The sequence below is a fragment of the Hevea brasiliensis genome, chromosome 6 (assembly GCF_030052815.1).
Source record: "Hevea brasiliensis isolate MT/VB/25A 57/8 chromosome 6, ASM3005281v1, whole genome shotgun sequence".
NCBI lineage: Eukaryota > Viridiplantae > Streptophyta > Magnoliopsida > Malpighiales > Euphorbiaceae > Hevea > Hevea brasiliensis.
In genome coordinates this window covers 41,805,149-41,828,620 of record NC_079498.1, presented here as the reverse complement: position 1 = coordinate 41,828,620, position 23,472 = coordinate 41,805,149, and positions in this window count along the sequence as shown.

The window sequence follows — 23,472 nt, the reverse complement described above, 5'->3', positions numbered from 1 at the left end:
AGTGATGGGATATTTTAATTTTAAATAAATAAAAATTTATTTATTTTCATAAATAAGGTACATAAATACCAAAATAAAAAAAAGAGAGAATATTTTTTTTGTTATTCTAAATAATATAAATATTCATTTTTAACAATTTTATTAAGTAATAAAATATTAATCTTGACCAAATTAAATAAAAAATAATCAATTGAGTACAAATAAAATAAACTTATAGAATCGGTTATAATCGACAAAAGTCAAAAAAATTTTAATTTTTTTAATCATTAAAATTATGTCATGTCAATAATAACATATAAAATAATAATATTTTGACATGTTAGCCGCCATGTTAGTGCTCCTCAAATCCTAAATTTTGACCGGACTATAATAAATATTAAACTTTCAAATTAGACTAAATTTGACCCTAAAAAAAAGTTTTTGCTATAATTACAAAAACGCATAAGGTTTTAGATTTTTTTTTTATAACATTTGGCCTATTTTATTTTGTTTACTCTTTATTAGCTTCAATCATTTTAAGCATTAGTTTAAAATTCATTTAATCTCTTAATTTAAAAAAACACAATCATATAAACTCTTTACCATCGAATTATTTAGCTCCTATAATGGTAATTTTCTGTAACACCCCTTACCCGTCTACAACATAGCCGAGTAAGATATGTCACACAGTGTATCGAAACACCATATTTTATTTCAATCAATTTTTTTTATTCTTTCTTAATTTATTTCTAATGGTTATGAAGTGCAATTTGTGAAATATAATTCATTTAAATCATTTATTGAAATTATAAATTTATTTGAGGTTCCGAAAATTTTATAAAAAATTCGACAGAGTACCAGCTAAAAATGGAGAAAACAGTTCTTCGGAACTTGTGAAAAACACTTCCAATAATCATTTTCAATCATTCTCAAACTCCAATAACCATCAACATAGTCTCAACATTAGCAATCATTTCAAATTCTCAACATTAATCCACAATTTCATTCAAATTCAAAATCAACTAAAATTTCATGAAGATATTCTCAAATTATATTAATTAACAAAATTTTTCAAAATATGTACATCAACATATGATTTCATAAATTTACTATTTACATGAGTTCATAATTTACAAATCACAAACTACTACCTATTACAAAATACAAAAACATAATTTCAAAAGAAACCTAAATGTCCAACCAATGATGCACTGTAGATGAGAGGTGACTCTGACTCTAAGTAGATCTGTGACCTCACCCAGTCTGTGGTCTGCTGGGCTCTCTGTCTATCTCTCCAGAACCTACGCGTGGCAAAAAGTAACGCGCTAAACAATAATGCTTAGTGGTGTCAATAATAAAATAAAAAAAAACTAACAGAAAATAAATATGCAATGCATGTTCTGATGTCTTATGCTGATAATTTTTCGATCACTATTGGTAATCTTATTTATTTTGTACTTGTTATTTTCATAATTTCATTAAATTTATTCACTTTCATTTTTGGTTGCCCAAGTAACCTATACTAGATGACTGGACTGGATAAACGGGTAAATTGGCACTGGGTATCAAGTACCTCGAGCCGTCACACCATCGGTCACATATGTATCTCTCAGTGTGCAACATAATAGCTAATAAGCTGTAATAAATATTAGGCACAAGGCCAAGTATCATCACAATGTCAGAATAGCTAAAAGCCATAAAATCACAGAATGGCATAATGCCATGTGCAGTACTGCTAACCGAACCCTATTGGCATGTCAACCTATCCAAACCAATCTTGTTAGGTGTACTAGGGCATTTTACACTTTTGAAATTTTCAATTCTTTGAATTTAAGTTAAGGTGCTACTATTCATTTCATTAGTCAACTAAAATGTTGACTTTTGCATAGACAATAGGTACATTGGTTTTAATACTCCCAATATGTGATACCCCTTACCCGTTTACAGTGTAGCCGAGCAAATTATGTCACTCAGTGTGCCGGAGCACCAATTTATGTTTCTATTACAATTTATCCCTTTATAATTCATTTATTTTTTAATTTTGATAAGTCTGAATTTATCCGCAATTTTATAGAAAATCCGGTAGAGTGCCGGCTGTAAATTGGAAAAACAGTTCTTCTGAACCTGTTTAAAAACACTTCCAAAATAATTTCCAAATCTAAACTCCATTATACACATTCAAGTCAATCTCAAAATCACAATATTATTTTCAAAACTTTTCTGTTCACTTCATCACTTGAAGCATATTCACAAATAATTCTCAACATTTCATTTATCAACATAAATTAGGCAGAAAATCTCAATAATATGAAATTTCATATATTACCATTAATATATAATTACAGGAGTTTGTAGTTACAATCCAAACTAATACAAAATGCAAAAATACAAAAAGGCCACCTATAATCCTAATGTCCTACCATATGCAGTGCAGATGTGAGGTGACTCTGGACCCCGGATGCACTCACGAAGGCTCACCGTCCCGATGTCTGCGGGGCTCCCGGCTAGGTCTTGATTACTGCGGCGTGGTAAAGGCGACGCACTAAGCAATTCTGCTTAGTGGTGACAATATAAAATAAAATAAAATAAAATAAAATAAAATAAAATAATTATGCAGAATGTATGATTTCATTTTATTGTAGACTTAATTTCTGGTATTATTTGTAGTATTATTCACTTAAAAATTGATAAAGTTTATTATCATTGCCCGAGTAACCCATACTAGTTGACTGGACTGGATAAATGGGTAAACCGGCACTGGGTACTAAGTACCTCGGACCATCACACCATCGATCACATTGTGTCTTCTGGTGTGCAACAGAACAGCTAATAAACTGTAATAATTATTAGGGTCAAAACCCAAGCATATCAACTCAAATAACATAGTCAAAGACTATTATTTCACAGAATGACATGGGAAAACCATGAAACATAGAATGGCATGAAGCCATATGCAGTACTGCTAACAAAACCCTATTGGCATGCCAAGCTATCCAAACCAATCTTGTTAGGTATACTAGGGCATTTTACACTTTTAAGTTTTACAATTTTTGAATTTCAAGTTTTGATGTTACTATTCACTTCATTAGTCAACCAAAATGTTGACTTTTGCATAGACAATAGGTATATTGGTTTTTATACTCCCAACATACCACATTTTGCATTCAAAATTTGTTGGTATTGGTTGCCAATACCATTTCTAAGCTTAAAGTTAATTGAGCAGAATTTTCAGTTTTCATACCTTATCTTTACTGTTATATTTGTCATTTTTGCAGTGGGAATTTGGCAAAATGATCAACATGAAAGTTGTTCCTTATTTTGTCTAGTTTAATTTCCTTTTTTGAATCACTCCATTTGGAGTTTTGTAGCTCAAGTTATGGTCCGAAAACCACAACTGGCTGGATTGAAATTTTTCTGGACTGACCATATCTACAGTGCAGTGAATAGTGACTGCAACTCACTTGTTGGATAGGTTCTAGTCATAATTTGGGTTAGGTTTCTTCATGAAAGTTGTTGGTATATATCTCAACTTATTGCTGGTAAAATTTTAGGTCAATTGGACTATTCTACACTGAGTTATGGCCAAATGAACAATGGTCATTCTGCAAAAACAGACTGCAGTTCACCCGGATTAGGGCAAGCTTTTGGTCCACTTTGTTTGGTTTTATAGGCATGGTTTCTTCACCAAAGTTGTGACATTATGTGTCTAGTTTTATGTCCAATTGGCTTTGCACCAATTGAACCTCTACAATTCAATTTATGGCTACCCAAACCTGTTGAACTCATATCCAATTCTGCAGGTCACCTTGGGCAGCCACACCAACTGCAATTCCCACTAATCAAACCACCTCATTTCTTATTTACACATAACCAAATGGTCACTAATTGACCATTAAAACTCACTTTCATAATTACATAATTCAAGCCTCCATTTTATACCCAAACCCTAACCCTAATATCTCAAATCATGCATTTAACTTGCATTTCATCAATCCACTTAGTGGGTACATATTGTGGGCTGCCATGATGGTCTTTTAACTTCATTAACTCACTACAAACAAACTCTAACCATGGCTGCCATGAATTTAGGGTTTCCATCCAAATGGTGTTCAATAATTTTTTTTTGCAATTTACACATATTCAAAGTTTTTAACATGAATTTAAAGAAAAATTCATGGTTAGGTCACTAACCTCAAAGGAGTGAGATTTTCTCACTTGCTAAAGCTCATGTTTTCCTCTTCTTTTTGCTCTCAAAAGAATCTCCAAGATGCAAGAACACTTTTTTGTGTTGGGAGTTTAGGGTTTAGTGGGGTGAGAACTAGTGAAATCAAGCTTTGAAAAAGCTTGAAAATGTGGCTATGGTGGGTATGTCACTTAAGGAAGGAGAAAGGGAGAAGAAGTCTGATTTTTTTTTTATTCCTTTTCCAGCCCATTTGTCTCTTTTAAGTAAACTTATGCCATGTGTCAACATTGGATTGGTTGGGTGAGTTTTTAATGACATAATGATGATGTCATAAATCCATTTTCTTTCATTTTCTCTCTATTTCTTGTCTATTTAATTGCAATTAAATTTTTAACTATATTTATTTATATTTTATGTTATATAAATTATTTATTTAACTGGACAAGTTGGCCCAAAAATCATATCTGAAGACGAAATGACCAAAATGCCCTCCGTCTGGCTTAACGGGCCAAAATTGTCTGTACCGATTGAAAAAATTTTCTAAGTATTTTCTTGGCATTCTAATGCCATATGAACCTCAATGACCCTTCTCTGGAGTCCCAAAAATTATTTTATAATTTTTTCCAAATTTTTTTTCTTATTAATATTTGAGTTAATTTTTGGTTCCTTACTTTAGTTTAAATATATTTTTTTTTTCCGAACGTTCTAGCTGTCCAGACCGACACTGGTCACCGAAATAGTAGACTGTATAGACTAGCTAAAATGAGGATGTTACAACTCTTCCCGTCTAATAAAAATTTCATCCTCGAAATTTACCTGATGCAAACAATTTAGGGAACTGTTGCCTCACTACCTCTTCACTTTCCCAAGTTGCCTCTTCAGTGTTGTGGTGCCTCTAAAGCACTTTCACCAGTGGAATTTGTTTATTTCTCAGTTCCTTCACTTCCCGAGCTAGGATCTGTATAGGTTCTTCTGGATATGTCAAGTCCGGTTGGATTTCAATCTCTTCCATGGAAATGACATGTGAAGGGTCTGAGCGATACCTTCTCAGCATGGAAACATGGAATACATTATGAATTTTATCCAATTCTAGTGGTAAAGCTAGTCGATAGGCCACTGGTCTCACATGTTCAATGACTTTATATGGGCCAATGAACCTAGGGCTTAACTTACCCTTTCTTCCAAATCTCAGTACTTTCTTCCATGGTGAGACTTTGAGAAACACTTTATCGCCAACTGTATACTCTATCTCTTTTCTCTTCAAGTCGGCATAAGATCTCTATCTATCTGAGGCAACCTTCATGTTAGCTTTGATTATCTTCACTTTCTCCTCAGTCTGTTTCACCAGGTCTGGTCCTACCAGCTTATCTTCACCCAATTCAGTCCAACACACAGGGGTTCTACATTTCCTCCCATACAGTGCTTCATACGGAGCCATTTGAATGCTAGCTTGGTAGCTATTGTTATATCACAGTGCGCGGTTGGAGGTATCTATCGACTCCTCAAACTCAATGACACAACTCCTTAGCATATCCTCCAGGATCTATCACATAATTCACATTGTTACTATCATTTCAATTTATTAATTGCGAAAATTCAATTAGTTCTTAGGTTTACCTGGATTACTCGTTCTGACTGTCCATCCGTCTAAGGATGAAAAGCCGTGCTAAAACGGAGTTGTGTGCCCAAGGCTTCTTGTAACTTTTTTTAGAATCTCGATGTAAACCTTGGGTCTCGGTAAGATATGATGGAAAGTGGGATTCCGTGTAGTCTAACTATCTCACTGATATACAATTCTGCTAGCTTCTCCAGTGAGTAGTCAGTCCTAACTGGCAGAAAATGTGCTGACTTCGTCAATCTATCCACTATCACCCACACTGCATCATGCTTCTTTTGGGTGAGAGGTAGACCACTAACAAAATCCATAGTGACCCGGTCCCATTTCCATTCAGGTATGTTTATAGGCTGTAGCAATCCTGATGGAACTTGATGTTCTGTTTTAACTTGTTGGCATGTCAAACATTTAGTCACATAGTTAGCTCTATCCCTCTTCATACCAGGCCACCAATAATGAAGCTTCAAATCATTATACATTTTTGTGCTCCCCGGGTGCATAGCATAAACACTAGTGTGTGCTTCTTTCAGAATACTAGTCTTTAGTTCCCCATCATCTGGTACACACACTCTTTCTCTATAGTACAGACACCCATATGCTTTCACCTCATATTCAGTTTCCTTCTCCTCAAGAATTTTACCCACAATGGTCATTAGTTTTTCATCTGCCCTCTGCCCATCTTGTATCTGCTGTAGCAGGGTTGGCCTCACTTGCAACTCAGCCAAAATAGCTCCATCTTGAGCTAAGGACAAACAGGCATTTAGTGATCTTAAAGCTGTGATGGACTTCCTGCTTAAAGCATCAGCAACTACATTTGCCTTCCCAGGATGATAATCTATCACACAATCATAGTCCTTTAGGAACTCAATCCTTTGCCTCTGTCTAAGATTGAGCTCCTTCTGGGTTGGCAAATATTTTAGACTCTTGTGGTCTATATAGATGTAGCATTTTTCACCATATAAATGATGCCTCCATATTTTCAGTGCAAAGATAATTGCTGCTAACTCCAGGTTATGAGTAGGGTAGTTCTGTTCATGTGGCCTTAACTGCCTGAAAGCATAGGCGACCACTTTCCCCTCTTGCATCAATACACACCCTAGCCCATTATGCAAGGCATCACTATAGACCACAAAGTCTTTCCCTGACACTGGCTGTGTTAACACTGGTGCTTCTGTCAACATAGCCTTTAGCCTCTCAAAACTGGCTTGGCACTTATCGTTCTAGCTAAATTTCACATTTTTGTGTAACAACTTAGTCATTGGAGCAGCTATAAGAGAGAACCCCTTCACAAATCTTATGTAATACCCAACTAGCCCTAAGAAACTTCTGACCTCAGTTGTATTTCTGGGAGGCTTCCATTCCATCGCTGCTTCTATCTTTTTAGGATCCACTCTAATCCCCTCAGCTGATACTGTAACACCCTCCCGGTAGCAACTCCGTACATTCTACTGTTCCGGTGACCGGTGTCGGTCCAGACAATTAGAACGTCCGGAAAAACATTTAAACTAAATTCAGGAACCATAATTAACTCAAATATTAATAAGAAAAATTTAGGAAAAATTTTAGAAATAAAATACAACCAAGTTAATCGAGCCGGTGCCCTAGCGATGGGTAACCCAGAGGGAAGTTGCGGTTCTCGCAACTAGGAGCCCTAGACCCGAGAGAAAATTCATAAAATAATTTTTGGGACTCCAGAGAAGGGTCATTGAGGTTCCTATGGCATTAGAATGCCAAGAAAATACCTAGAAAAATTTTTCAATCGGTATAGACAATTTTGACTCGTTAAGCCAAACGGAGGGCATTTTGGTCATTTCGCCTTCAGAGGTGATTTTTGGCCGACTTGTCCAGTTGAGTAAATAATTAATATGACATAAAATATGAATAAACATTACTAAAAATTAAATTGAAAATGAGTAGTGATGAAAAGAAAAGAAAAATGAAATGAAAAGCAAATTATGACATAATGTGATGTCATTAAAAGTTACAACCAATTGCATTCAAACAATCAATTAACTAACTAATATGTCGCAGGGGATTTTGCGGTCGCCTGAACGAACCCTCACCGAAGTGGAAATGAGTGAGGAGTCGCCACCTTAGTTTTGAGAGAAACTAAAGAAAACCATTTGTGAAAATAAATTGAAATGAAACCACTTCAAGACAGAGATTCTAGGTTCGGGGTCCGTAAACGGGTGGGGAAGGTGTTAGGCACCCCACCTCGTCCCTTAATAAGGGTAAGTAGATTTAACTTTGCATTAGTTAGAAGGGCTTGAATGGGCATGTTAATCCTTTTGACTAAAGGAACATTTGATTTTTCACTAAATTTGGATCACCCAGATACATAAGTAAATGAGACAACCTTAGTGAATTGACGTCGCATATCATTTTTGGTTTTGGGTTTGTTTTGCGTGTAGGTTAAAATTAGGTGTGAGAATCGGATAAGAACTCTCCTCCGATCTCTCTTAAATTCTGAGAGGAGATCGGATAAGAATCCTCCTCCGGTCTCTTTTGGGATATTTAAAATTTAGGATTGAGGATCGGATAAGAACTCTCCTCCGATCTCTTTTAAGTATTCATTAAAATTTTAGCTCAGGGATCGGATAAGAATTTTCCTCCAATTTCTATTTAATGTTTATTAAAATTTTGAGTTGAGACCGGATAAGAACTCTCCTCCGATCTCTATTTAATATTTATTAAAATTTTGAGTTGAGACCGGATAAGAACTCTCCTCCGATCTCTATTTATTTTGAATTTTGAGTTGAGAATCGGATAAGAACTCTCTTCCGATCTCTATTAAGTATTTATTTAAATTTTGATTTGAGATCGGATAAGAACTCTCCTCCGATCTCTATTTAATTAAAGTTTTGAGTTGAGAATCGGATAAGAACCCTCTTCCGATCTCTTTTTAAATTAACAGGAACCTTAATGGGATCTTTCCGATCTCCCAAATTTTAATTTCAGCTACATGTCATAAGGTCCTAAAGCTAAAGATTCTGACGTTCTAAGGTGTTGGGGGGGTAAGGCTTCTAATTGATATTTTGTGACTAAATAAGAGAAAATTTGGGTGAATTTTGCTGACTTCCCCTAAGGTCACTTTACCAGTACCTATTAATGTCTGATCTATTCTGTTTCGTTTACTTTGGTTTTATTCCACTTTATGGCATCTTGCCGAATTGCCGTTTATGTCAGCCTAATAGTTTGGCTATTTTCCTGACGTGTTATTCAGGCTCTCTCTCTTAAAAGAGACCCTTAAGTTGCAGTTATCTACGTTTTACCCAACCACTTACACGCTACTAGGAACTAGAAAATTTGTATTCAGAAACGGCGAAGGTTAATAAAATGATAGACTGATCACTAAAGAAATAAACTCAAGAGTAACATTCTTTAAGGTTCTTTGGCACTAAATGAACTTGGAGAAAATCACATGCATAAAAAAGCAAAGAAAATGCGAAAAGTAAACGTAAACACTTAACAAAACGGCAATATGAGCTCTTACCTGTAAGGAGCCAAATCTATTGAAATGACTACGGGGTGACAAATAGTAATAAGACAGCAGACTGATTAGCTTGAGGGCTGATGTTCGTTGTGAACTGAAGGGTGCTTAGCTAAAATGCAATCAGATTAAGATAAAAACCGAATGAAATGAAATTGAGCTTGGATAATGGGAATGAAGACAGAGATAATAAAAGGCTGAAAGTGAGAGTGTGACCAGATAATGAACAAACTGAAAATGTAGAGTTTCAGTATTCAGAATCCTTTTCAAGAAAACACTTCAGAAAACTAGTTTCAAAAGTCTTTCTAATCAAAACATCAAAGTAGTAGAGTAACAAACTGAATCAAGTTTCAGAGTTCTTCCGCTATAATAACTACCTCTCTTTTTTTTTTGCCCGTCCCTTGAACAGTTTTTCATGCAGGTATTTATAGGAATCGGGTGCTCCCCATGAAGGGTCAGGATTTATTTTGAGGGAGATGGAGGGTCAAGATTTCGAAGGACATGATCGGATGTTCAGGAATTAAAGAGAATCAAAATGAATGGCTGAGATTATTCTTCAGAATATTTGTCCTTTCTCGCTTCAACTGACGGCGGTCTTAAATCCTCTTGTCCGGAACGATCTGAGGGCTAAGAGCGAAAGACGCTGGTCTTGTCGTCTTCTCTCTTGATCCAAGGGTTCCGGGTTTGTCCTTACAAGTGAGATCAACGGTGGAGATTGGGATGTACAGGACTGTCATGACATACCCTGGCACCTGTCAGCATTGCGGGCGATTCTTAGGCGTGCGGTGGAGATCTCGTCTGCCACGCTTTAACTACCTCGGCTCTGATTCTGACGACGGTTATTTGGGGATTTGTCTTATTCTTTTTGCCTTCCGATCCCTCCCATGCTCCTATCCCGATCTCTCTTGCTGATCCCCCATTTTCCGATCTCTATTCTTCAGATCCCTTAATCAGCCCTGGTCCGGTCGAAGCATTAATTCCTCTCGATTCCCGAAACGTCCGCTTCGTTTTCTGCTTAGCAATAAATGCCCGATTTTCCCCTATATATACCCCTGACAGAAGGAAACCCCCCTCATTCGATTTTCCTTTCTTGCTTTTTCTTTCTTGTTTTAACTGTTCCGGCAGTGATTCCGGCTACGACTGTGGCTTTTGATCTTTTTCCGATGGGCTTCTTTATCCACCGACTGAAAATTTACGATCCCGGTGATCGAGCAATCGTGAAAACCTTAACTGATTATGGTGAGAGAACTGAATCGATTGACGGATCTGGGTTGCGGACTTCGATCGTGCCGATCTCGAGTCGCTCAACTGGAATAATCAGCGAATCGATTTCGGGTGAGCTGATTGCTAATGTTCGGCCGATCCCTGGCGATCGCCCTTCTGAGCTTATTCAGCTTCTCACCACATTGGGTGTTCCGACAGCGGTTTCCCTCCACATTGGGTGTTCCGACAGCGGGTTAAGCTCCGATCGGTGACACCCTGTGGATCAGTCACAATGTTGGCTATTGACATAGGCTTCTTTAGATAGGATGTTCCGCTGATCTTTAGAGGTCGGCCTTTTGATGTAATCAGATGTAATCCGATCTTGAGATCGCCCAAATGATGTAATCTGATTTTTGGAAATGTGCTCCGATCTCTTGAGATCGCCCAAATGATGTAATCCGATCTTTTGGAAATAAAGATTTTATTTTGTCAATTATTATCTTATTAATTATTTTTCGAGCTCTAATATGATTATCCGATCTGTAATTCTTTACCTGAATGACACTTATCCGATCTGTAATTCGAAACACCTGGATCTACCGCTCTATAATTAACCGATCTCTTTATGGAATCTTGGGAATATTCATGAGACGTGTCAGAACAGCTGGTGAGTCCCACTAATCGATGCGCTGCCTGGAACCTCGTGAGCATTAAATGCTCGGACGAGTATAAATAGGGGTGAGGGTTTAGCCATTTGCTCTCGTATGTCATTTTCAATCTCTCGCTCACAACCTCAAAGTTCTCTCGTTTGCTCAAGTTCTTCCGACGCCGATCAGACTCTGGTAAGGGCTTTGATATTCTTTTTAGCTTAAGTTCTTTATTTCCTTTGAAAATGAGCGGTGCCGAGGGTCAGAGAGCGGCGAGCCCTCCTTCCATTCAGTTCTCGTGGTTGTCTGATGAAGAAGAGGTGGTCGGGCCAAGCGCGCAACCAGAACCTACTAGGGTCTCCGTTCCAGCTCGGGGGCGGATCGCACCATCAAGGCATGCACCTTCTTCAGGGAGGGAGAATCTCCCTATGGTCGAGCTGCCATCGATCTTGCAAGAGTCCGATCTGCAATCATTTAGCCAGGAGTACAATATTAGTCCTGATTCGTACGAACTTATCCAGTGTCACGGCGATCATCGAGCCGATCACTTCTTTGAAGAGAATGACATGGTTATGGTATACAAGGAACAGTTAAAGGCCGGTCTCCGGTTCCCTCTGGATGACTTCTTCAAGGAGGTCCTAAAACTTCACCGAGTGTGCATTGCTCAAGTTCACCCTAACTCGTGGCGGATCTTAGTAGCCTTTCGAGGCCTATGCCGAGCTAAGAGAATCAGACCTACGGCTAAGGTGTTCGCCGAACTGCACAGGCTAACTCGCCGAAAGGACGACGAGCACTGGTTCTTTCAGGCGAAGCCTCATTGCGGGCTCTTCACCGATATGCCCTCCTCCCTTAAAAATTGGAAGAACGGCTTCTTTATTCTGAGGAGCAAAAATCCGACCTGTTTTGAGGACTTCCCCCGTAGCTGGTGGCACCAGGGGCCCTTGCTTCCGAAGCGCATTAACCTGAACCAGGAGGAAAGCTTAATAGTGATGGATCTGAAGAATCAGGCTGCCACTCAAAAGTATTCCTGTTTAGATGCGGTGACCGCCGAGCTGCACCATTGGACCATACAGCTGCTCACCGGCCAAGATCGCGAACTTCCGCTCTCTGACCTAAGATCGGTATTTTCTACATCTCAGATCTCAGGACCTTAGCGATCTCACTGACCTCTTCTTTGTGCAGGTATGGAGGGTGATGAGGGTTCTAGGAAGCGGAAGAAAGAAAGAGAGATCTCCCGGAAAGTAAAGGAGATGAAGCGTTCGGAAATGCTTCGAACTCCCGGCCATGAACCAGGGGAGACGCAAGGAGGCCCGTCCCGACCTTCGGGGCCGCCGATCACTGAAGCTGTCCGATCTCCTCCTCAACAGGAAGAGCCGGCTCCACCTCCTCCAGTTGCTCCAAGCGCAGAAAGGGGTCCTTCTCAATCTTCTATGAGAGCCTCTTCTCGTGGCGCTCAAACGTTGATCGAGTCCCTGAAGAATAATCGGACTGTTCGGGAGAACCCCGGTTTTGCTAAAGTCTTGGGGTCTTCCATCTGCCTTCGGGAGGATCGGGATAGGCTATCCCCGGACAGCCTTGACGATATCTTGACTCGATCCATGAGCCTGAATGTGGAGTGTCTGGTGAACCAGACCATAGTTCGGGAGAAGGCTCATCGCCTGGGCAAGGAGGTCAAGAAGAAGAATCAGGAAGTGACTTCCCTCCGATCCCAACTCACATCCGCTCAGGATTACATATCTCAAGTTGAGGGGTGGGCGAAGTTCTATGAAGACAGGCTGGCCGAACAGAATCATATTCTGGCTAAAAGGGATCGTGCTCTCGAGGAAGTCCGGGCGCTCCGGGCCAACGAAGCTTCTCAGGTCGCTCAACTTATCGAGGAGCTTAAGGCGAAAGACGAAGAAATGGTGACAGGGATAGCTGGTGCCTATGTGAATGCTCACAAGGACCTCTTGGCCGAACTCCAGAAGCGTTACCCGGACGAGGACTTCTCTTGGATGGCCGACCTGGCTCCCGGGGGCGAGGGTGAGGATAGTGAAGAGGAGGGAGAGGATGAGCGAAATGTAGATCAGGCTGGGGGTGATCCTCCAGCCGAATAACTTCTACAAATTTTGCAATGAAATGAAATAGAATGCCTTTTTGTTCGATGAATGGTTGTGATCGGAAAATTTCTAAACCCTTGTCTGTCTGAGTACATTGAAATAACTGGAAGCGATTATTATCCTAAGTATGAGAGATCGGAAAACACAATATGCATGAGATTGGTAAAGAGCCAACGTTAAACAGAACTTAATTGAAAATTTGGCTTGAACATCTAAGATCGGGATCTTCATTAAACCGAATTAGAAGCTTAGCTCGATTATTCCTAAACTTTTAAAAGGGAGGTCGACCATGAATACTGGCAGCAAGGTTCTAGTGTTAGTTCAATTTCGTCTGACAAGAGAGATCGGGAATGTAGTTAACTGGTCAGGATATTTGACAATGGGCTTGAGAGATCGGTGAATGATTTGAGAGACCGGTAAGGCTTTGACTGATATGAGGACTTAGCATTGACTCAACTTTCTGTGAAGAGAGATCGGGACCGTGGTTAGATGGCAAGGAGAGACTTAGTGCTAGGGATCGGTTTCGAAGCTTGTTGATTCTGGGGATCGGCCAAAATATGGTGTCGACAGCTGCCCCTCTTTACATAATTTTTATCAAAGGGAAAAGGATTTCCCGTGTAAGAATTATGTAAAGATTCAGACCCATATTTTGGACGATTAAGTGCTCGAAGTTAGGGAACTAATGCATACCTAAATCAGTGACCTAGAGATAGGCAACAGAAGTTAAAAGACTAAAAAATTAAAATCAACTTGGATCAAGGAACCAGAGGTCGACAACAGGAAATGTAAATTGCTAGAAATTAAAATCGACTTAGATCAAGGAACCAGAGGTTGATAACAAGAAATTTAAATTGCCAGAAATTAAAATCAACTAAGATCAAGGAACCAGAGGTTGATAACGGGAAATTTAAATGCAGGAAATTAAAATCAACTTAGATCAAGGAACCAGAGGTTGATAACAGGAAATTTAAATGCAGGAAATTAAAATCAACTTAGATCAAGGAACCAGAGGTTGATAACAGGAAATTTAAATTGCAGGAAATTAAAATCAACTTAGATCAAGGAACCAGAGGTTGATAACAGGAAATTTAAATTGCCGGAAATTAAAATCAACTTAGATCAAGGAACCAGAGGTCGACAACAGGAAATTTAAATGTAGGAAATTAAAATCAACTTAGATCAAGGAACCAGAGGTTGATAACGGGAAATTTAAATGCAGGAAATTAAAATCAACTTAGATCAAGGAACCAAAGGTTGATAACGGGAAATTTAAATGCAGGAAATTAAAATCAACTTAGATCAAGGAACCAGAGGTTGATAACAGAAAATTTAAATGCGGGAAATTAAAATCAACTTAGATCAAGGAACCAGAGGTTGATAACAGGAAATTTAAATGCGAGAAATTAAAATCAACTTAGATCAAGGAACTAGAGGTTGATAACGGGAAATTTAAATGCGGGAAATTAAAATCAACTTAGATCAAGGAACCAGAGGTTGATAACGGGAAATTAAAATGCAGGAAATTAAAATCAACTTAGATCAAGGAACCAGAGGTTGATAACGAGAAATTTAAATGCAGGAAATTAAAATCAACTTAGATCAAAGAACCAGAGGTTGATAACAGGAAATGTAAATTGCAAGAAATTATAACAGGAAATTTAAATTGCAAGAAATTAAAATCGGCGGGAAATTTAAATTGCACTCACAAAGCAAACCTGATCCGGACACAAGAAGTTCTTCCCCAATGAAGTGTACTTAACAGAATCCCGAAGAGCAATGACGAATGGAGGACGAGTTGCAAGACTTGACCTATGGCCTCCTTCTTCAAATGCCCCATTTCTGTTTTTTCTTTCTCCGAAAAAGCGCCCTTGCGGGTTTTCACTTCCCCTTCGTGTATATGACTAGAAATGCCCTTTCAGGTTTTCACCTCTAGTTTTTTTTTTTTTTTTTTTTTTGTCATTCCCTGCAAATCTCATAGTAAAGTACATGAGGTTATCAATTGTCAAATCTTAATCTTATGGCAAAAATTTTAACTGATTTAAATAGCGCATTAAATAACGAGATTGCAGAAAGATAAATATAAGGGAAAGATAGAAACATGGGGAATGAAGTGTGATTTTATTACGGTTTAATATAAACAGAGAAGAAGTTTCAAAGAAGAAGGGTACAAGGATAGATCTCACATATTCCCTGTGGCTGATTTTGAAATCCCTTAAATGCCATTATTTCAAGTTCTCTAAAGCCTCATGCCGTGACAGTTCCCTCTTCATCCTGGTTTCATGCCCCCCCCATTCCTTATTTCTCCCTTTTTGTTCTCGGGATGCCCTTTCGGGTTTTCACCCCTAGATTTTTTTTTTTTTTTGGATTACTCACTTTTTCAGGATGCCTCTTCGGGTTTTCATCCTTCACTCATTTTACAGAAAGCGCCCTTCGGGGTTTTCGCCTTCTTTTACACATTTTGCTAGGAGCGCCCTTTCGGGTTTTCGCTCCTACTTTTTTTTTTTTTTTTTTTTTAGGCATAGTATCTCTTGACGGTGTCAGCATTCACAGGTCTCGGAAACTCTTCACCGTCCATGTGGGTCAAGATCAAGGCTCCTCCAGAAAATGCCTTTTTAACCACATAGGGTCCCTCGTAGGTTGGTGACCATTTGCCCCGGGTCGCTTTTGATTCGACAAAGACTTTCTTGTAACTAGGTCCCCGGGTTGGAATTCACGCGGGCGAACATTTTTGTCAAATGCTCTAGCCATTCTCATCTGGTATAACTGCCCATGACATACTGCTGCTAACCTTTTCTCGTCAAGCAAGTTTAACTGATCTAACCTTGACTGGATCCATTCTGACTCATCAATTCCTGACTCCTTCAGAATCCTTAGGGAAGGAATTTCAACTTCAATAGGTGATACCGCTTCCATCCCGTAAACCAGTGAGTATGGAGTTGCCCCCATTGAGGTTCTTACAGAAGTTCGATATGCGTGGAGAGCGTAAGGAAGCATATCGTGCCAATCCCTATATGTGACTGTCATTTTCCGGATTATCCTCTTGAGATTTTTGTTCGCAGCCTCCACCGCTCCATTCATCTGGGGACGGTATGGGGAGGAATTGAGGTGTCGGATTTTGTATTGATCACACAATTTCTGGATCTTCGGACCATTCAGATTCTTGGCATTGTCAGTGACGATTTCATTGGGGAGACCATGCCGGCAGATGATATTATTTCTGAGGAATTTGAGGAACGTGTTTTGCGTGATATGGGCGTATGACGTGGCTTCGACCCACTTGGAGAAATAGTCGATTGCTACAAGGATGAATCTGTGCCCATTGGATGCCTTGGGATTGATGGGACCAATCACATCAATGCCCCACATTGCGAAAGGCCATGGTGAGACGAGGTTGAACAATTTGTGAGGTGGCACATTTATCGGATCTGCGTAGATCTGACACTTATGGCATTTCCGGAAATATTCGATGTAGTCCTTTTCCATTGTAGTCCAAAAATATCCCCGTCGCATGATTTGCTTAGCCATAATGTTCCCATTGGCATGGGTTGCACAGTTTCCCTCATGAGTCTCAAAAAGGATTTTCTTCGCCTCTTTTGCGTCCACACACCTTAACAATTCGTCGCTGGAGCTTCTCTTGTATAGGGTTTCACCACTGGGGAAGTATCCCAACGCTAATCTCCGAAGCATCCTCTTTTCGTTTCGGTTTGCCCTCGAGGAATTCTGCAGTTCTCGCAGTAGACCAGGATGTCATGATACCAAGGTTTACCATCGGGCTCTTCTTCAATCATGAAGCAATATGCTGGCTCATTTCTTGCTTTAATCTTCAATGTCTGAATCATCTGACCCTCTTCGATTTGAGCCATAACAGCTAGAGTAGCTAAAGCATCAGCAAATTGATTCTTGTCTCTACTAAGGTGAGTGAAAGAGATCTCTTCGAATTTCTTAATCAGCTCCAGTAAGTACTTCTGATATGGGATTAGCTTGGGATCCTTGGTTTACCATTCTCCCTTGGCTTGGTATATAATCAGGGCTGAGTCTCCATATACCTCCAACTTCTTGATTTTCATTTTGATTGCAGCCTGTAGACCCCTCACACAAGCTTCATATTCTGTGACGTTGTTGGTGCAGTCAAATCTCAACTTAATGGCTATCGGGAAGTGCTTTCCATCTGGGGATATCAATACAGCTCCAATTCCATTACCGGACAAATTGACAGCTCCGTAGAAATACATTTCCCATACATCAGCTGGCCCCTCTTCTTCGCAGTCTATTTCATTAATATGCTCATCAGGGAATTCAAAATCCAGAGCTTCATAATCTTGGATAGGATTTTCTGCTAGGAGGTCAGCGATCACGCTACCTTTCACCGCTTTCCGGGTCATGTAGACTATGTCGTATTGGGAGAGTATAACCTGCCACTTGGCTATCCTACCCGGCACGAATGGGCTTTCGAATACGTACTTGATAGGATCCATCCTGGAGATGAGCCATGTCTTGTGATTCAACATGTAGTGCTTGAGGCGATTTGCTGTCTAGGCTAACGCGCAGCAAGTCTTTTCTAAGAAAGAGTACCTTGACTCACATTCATTGAATTTCTTGCTCAAGTAATAAATGATCCTCTCTTTTCGGCCGGTATCATCATGTTGTCCCAAAACACATCCCATCGAATTCTGCTGGACTGCCATATACAGGATAAGAGGCCTCCCCGCCACGGGTGGAACCAACACTGGTGGGTTTGACAAATACTGCTTGATTGTCTCGAAAGCCTTTTGACAAACTGAATCCCATTGGGTGGAATTATTCTTCCGGAGTAGTCTGAAAATAGGCTCAGCTTTGGCAGTGAGATTAGAAATAAATCTCGAAATGTAGTTTAACTTTCCCAGAAAACTGCGCACCTCCCTTTCTGTTTTTGGGGTTGGCATTTCTTGAATAGCTCGAACCTTGTCTGGATCAACCTCTATTCCCCTCTCGCTTACTATGAATCCCAACAACTTTCCCGATCTCGCTTCGAATATGCATTTGGCAGGGTTCAGTTTCAGCTGGTATTTCCTGAGCCTTTCGAATACTTTTCTCATCACCTGTACGTGGCTTTCTTCTCCCCTGGATTTAATGATCATATCATCCACATACACCTCCACTTCTTTATGCATCATATCGTGGAATAATGTGACCATTGCGCACTGGTAAGTAGCACCGGCATTCTTCAACCCGAAAGGCATGACCCGATAGCAAAAGACTCCCCATTGAGTGATGAAAGCGGTTTTTTCTTTGTCTTCCTCATCCATTGGGATTTGATTGTACCCAGATGCCCCATCAATGCATGAGCACCTGCCCAATCCCGCAGCATTATCTACCAACACATCAATGTGGGGGAGAGGGAAATCATCTTTCAAGCTTGCTTTATTAAGATCCCTGTAGTCAACGCACACCCTGACTCTCCCGTCCTTCTTCATTACCGGGACGACGTTAGCCACCCATTGGGGATATTTGACCACTTCCAGGAACCCAGCATCATATTGTTTCTTGACTTCATCCCGAACTTTGAGCAGTGTGTCGGGATTGATTCTCCTTAACTTCTGCTTTACTGGGACTGTCCCCGGAATTAGGGGAATTTTGTGTGTCACTATCTGAGGGTCCAAACCCACCATATTATCATAGCTCCAGGAAAATACGTCGAGGAATTCTTTGAGCAAACCGATCATATCTCCCAATTCTTCACTCTCCACTACCTTAAGTTCCCTTTTTATTTCTTCTGTGCCTAAATTTATGGTGTGCGTTTCGTCTCCACAAGGCACTAGGGAGGGTTCATCCTTTTCATTGCTTTCTTCTGTAAGGTCTTCCTCAGAATCACTTGAAGTAATGGCAGTTATGGGGATTTCAAAATTAACCAGAGGAATTTCTGAGTCTATTGGATTATTAGGTGTTAATTGATGAATGGTCCTAAATGAATGAAAATAGAACATATTATAAGGATGGAATTCAAAAGGAAAGGAAAAGAGAATTGGATTTAAAATGCGCTATTAATTCATTAATATTTATGCCATAAGAAAAAGGTCCATTTACAATATTACACTTGCCACCATGGACAAAATGATCAAGTGTAGATAACCAAAGGTACTTTACTCGAAATTGAGTACAGGGATGTCCTCGGTCGTCCAGTTGTTCAGCTCTTGCCCCTCAGTCATTGGCGAGACTAGGGCCTCATACAAGGAATCCAGTTGGATGACATCTATGGATGGATCATCGGGTGATTCTTCTGTATTTGCCGGATGTTGAATGACCGGTTTAGTGAAGATCTCCGTAATTCTCGGGTCTACTTCCATCTTTCCCATTTTCCGATCGAACCTTTGATCCCAGAGCATTTTCCTCATCCAGAAATGCCCATCCATAAGGGCATCTTCCTCATAACCCAAACCGCAGCGGCCTACCTTCTGGATAGCCGGTATGGGTTTAACGATTCCCTGTAATGTGGCGCCTAGGCCTTTGCCTTCTTTGTGCCCACTCCTTGTCATTATTTTGGCTACCATAGCCATAGCCCCTCCATTTCCTGAGATGGTTTCTTGTAACTCGAGGGCTTGGAAGGAGCTTTCCAATGACTCCTCAGCTGCCTCCACATAAGGAAGTGATTGTGGCTTGGTGACTAGCAAGGCCTCCTCTCCTTTTACTGTGACGATTTTGCCGTCCATGATGTATTTTATTTTCTGGTGCAGAGTTGATGGAACGGCATTCGCGGAATGGATCCAAGGCCTCCCCAGCAGCATAGTATAGGCAGGCTCAATGTTCATCACCTGGAATGTGACGTTGAAAGTGCATGCGCCAATCTGAAGCGGCAAGTCAATATCTCCCAACACTTCTCTTCTGGTACCGTCGAAGGCTCTTACCACCATAGCACTTTGACGTATGTCCGATTGGTCAACTGGCAACCTAGCTAAGGTAGTGCTAGGGAGTACATTGAGAGCTGACCCGTTATCAATAAGTACCTTGGCTACTATACAACCCTTACACTTTACTGTTACATGCAGAGCTTTAGTGTGCCTTAAACCCGCAGGATCTATCTCATCCTCCGAGAAAGTGACAAAACTGGATGCCTGGATTTGCCCCACTATCTTTTCAAACTGCCTGGTGATGATCTGGGCTCACAAAGGCCCGATCTGCATTCTCTGCAGGCTTGACGGTGCACCTCTGAGCTCAAGATCGGTGATGCAGTGAAATTGTGGCAAAGCGTCTTCCTCAACTGTTCCACCACATCATACTCACTTTGCTTCATTATTTGGAGTAACAACTCCTCCTCTTCTTTATGCTCAGTAGGCACTGCTTCCTCTGTCTTCTCTACATCCTCTTCTGCATTCTTCCATGACTCTCCCACCTTTACTTTCCCTTTTCTCTTTTCTTTTTCTTCATTACTGTAACACCTCCCACTTCGAGTTATGAACTCGACCTCTTGCTCAAGGGAGGAGGGCTTTGTGGCAGTGACGGGTTGGGGATCGATCTGGGGAGTAGCACTAGTGGTAGGTCCAGCATAAGTCATCTGAAAGTGTGCATGAGGAGTGAAACATGGCTTAGGAGGTGCCGGAGGTGAAGCAAGGCTAGGAGCCGGTATACTGCTTGACGCTCCTTGAGTGAAGACTTGGAAATTGTAGTTCCAAGGTATGGCGTGGGTGTTGGTAACAGGGAGCTGAGATGGGGCTCGGATAACCGTTACCGGTGGTGAGGCTACCGGGGGTGAGAAAGTGATTCTGGGTTTAGGGGGGGGGAGCATTTTGGCTATATCTAGTGGTATTCACTCCCTCTTCCATCTTCGACCTTTTCTGGCATCTCAGAACCTTGAGAGACAATAAGTTTCGAACCTCTTGCTCGAATCCTCACACTCGCACTCGTGATCACCGCCTCCATGATAAGGACACCCCGTACTCTCTTCCAATCCCGCTACCTAAGGGCAGAGGTAGCCTTCCCTCATTGCCAGAGCAAAAATTTCCTTAAAGTAAGGAACCAGCTTGTCTACTTCCAGCGTTGATCCTCCTTCATCAGGCTCTATCATATTTACACCACTGCCTGCATTATGGTTAGGCAGTGGGTTTGAGGTAACATTGGGGAGGGAACCATTTCCCTCAATCTTCAACCACCCGTTTCTGATTAAAGCGTGCACTCTCCTCCTGAGTGCCCCGCAGTTATCGGTTGAGTGCCCTTGTGCCCCTCCATGATACTCACAACGGGCAGTGGTATCATACCACCTGGGGTATGGAGGCTGAATTGGATCTAGGGGGACTGGTACGATTTGGTTTATACCGACAAGGTATCGGTATATTTCACTAGAGGTGGATCAGGGTTTCTTGGGGGTCTTGGGTTGTTTAGTGGTGGTCTTGATTGAGCGAGAGGAAGAGATGGTCTTGGTTAGTAATTTGTAGGTGGAGGGTATTGTGGGCGTGGGTGTGGATAATTAGGGAAAGGAGGTGGAATGTTTGCAACTGTCTGCCCATGAGGGGGAGGATATGGCCGATAATTGTTTTGAGGTAGTGGAGAGTAATTATTCTGCCGGGTGATTGAATGGACATCACCCTCCTTTTTCTTGCCAAAATTGGCAGTTTTCTTTGCAGGGTTCTCAACCAACTCCTGCAATCGTCCCATTCTTAGGTTGACCTCTATTCTTTCACCAGCCTGTATGATGTCAGAGAAGCTGTTGGAAGTGTTCCCAATCATCAAGTTGAAGTAAGGGGCCTTCAAAGTTTCGATAAACAGAGAGCATAGCTCATTGTCGGTCACCGGGGGAGCATAGCTGATGCCTTTTCTCTCCATCTCTGGGCATATTCCTTGAAGCTTTCTCTGTCTTTCTGTACCAGGTTCTGGAGGTCCCTCCTTGTGGGGGCCACATCGCAGTTAAATTTGTACTGCTTTAAGAAGGCATCAGCTAAATCCTTCTAGGAGCGCAGTTTGCTCCTGTCCAACTGAATACACCACCTCAAAGCTGCCCCTGAGAGGCTCTCATGAAAGAAGTGGACCAGCAGTCTATCGTCCTCTGTCAGAGCAGACATCTTGGCGATATAGGTGGCCAAGTGAATGCGAGGATCTGAATTCCCTGTGTACTTGTCGAAATCAGGGACCTTGAACTTGGGAGGCACCACCACATCGGGAACCAATCTAAGCGATGCCACGTCGACTGAACCATACATATTCAGCCCTTCAATTGCTCTCAATCTCTCTTCTAGAGCAGATAGTTTCTCACTTTCTTTTGACTTATTTTCTCCTCCCACTGCGTGGAATACTCCCCCAGTTGGGAGATGAGGGGTGAAGTGAATGGGAGAGATTATATTTGAAGGGTATGGGTCGGTGTTTGGAACGGTTGGGTAATGAGAGTAAGGTAGGTCATTATTTGTGGTAACCGGATTGACAGTGATTGTCGGGTCCGGGATGGGAGACTGAAAGGTAAAATAAGTTGAAGCTTGGTGAGGATCATTTGTTGTAGGAGGTGGAGGAGGTAGTGGTAGGCTAGGCTCTGTTGTGGGTTTATTCTGGGACATTTCCCTCATTAGTCTCATAAGTTCTGAGACCTGATCTTTCAATTCGGAAACTTGCCCCTGTAGGTTCTGTACTTATTCCTGATCTTCCATTATCTTCTTTGTCCGAGATCTTGTTAAGTACACTCGCTTGGGCTGAACCGTGTGCTTGGTCAGACTTGCCTTGTTTGAAGCAATATTGATTTCCTGTAAGGAGCCAAAAAAGAAAATTTTAAATGAACTTTGAATTTTGCAAAGAAACTAAAAGTCCTGGTCTGGACGAAGGATACAGTGGCATTTGAGAGCCAGGTTGAAATCTGTAAAAGGATAATCGCATCAATTTTATCATGGCATCGTTCGATAGTCTGACTGTGAATGACTGGATTGAATGCGCATTTATGATACCTGTCCATATAGCGCATTCAATTTTTCACATAACCCTAGCGAGGGAGTTCCTACGGGAGTCATATTATTCATTCACAAATTTGCTAAACAATGGTCCAAAAATCATTTCATTAACCGAATAATTCGTACTCTTTACATTGGCCTAGGCTCTGGAAGGTTCTTTATAATGAGATGACATTTCCTAAGATACTCATATAACCTTTCTTCTTGTTTGGCAGGGTCGAATGCTTTGAGAGCATATTCGGATTCAAGTAATAGTTCTTGTTTTCCCTGTGCTATCGTTCTTTCCAGCTGGTCAACATTCTCTTTCAATCCATAGAGAGCAGCTTGTTTTTCTTTCTCTTTCCTTTCCTTAGCACA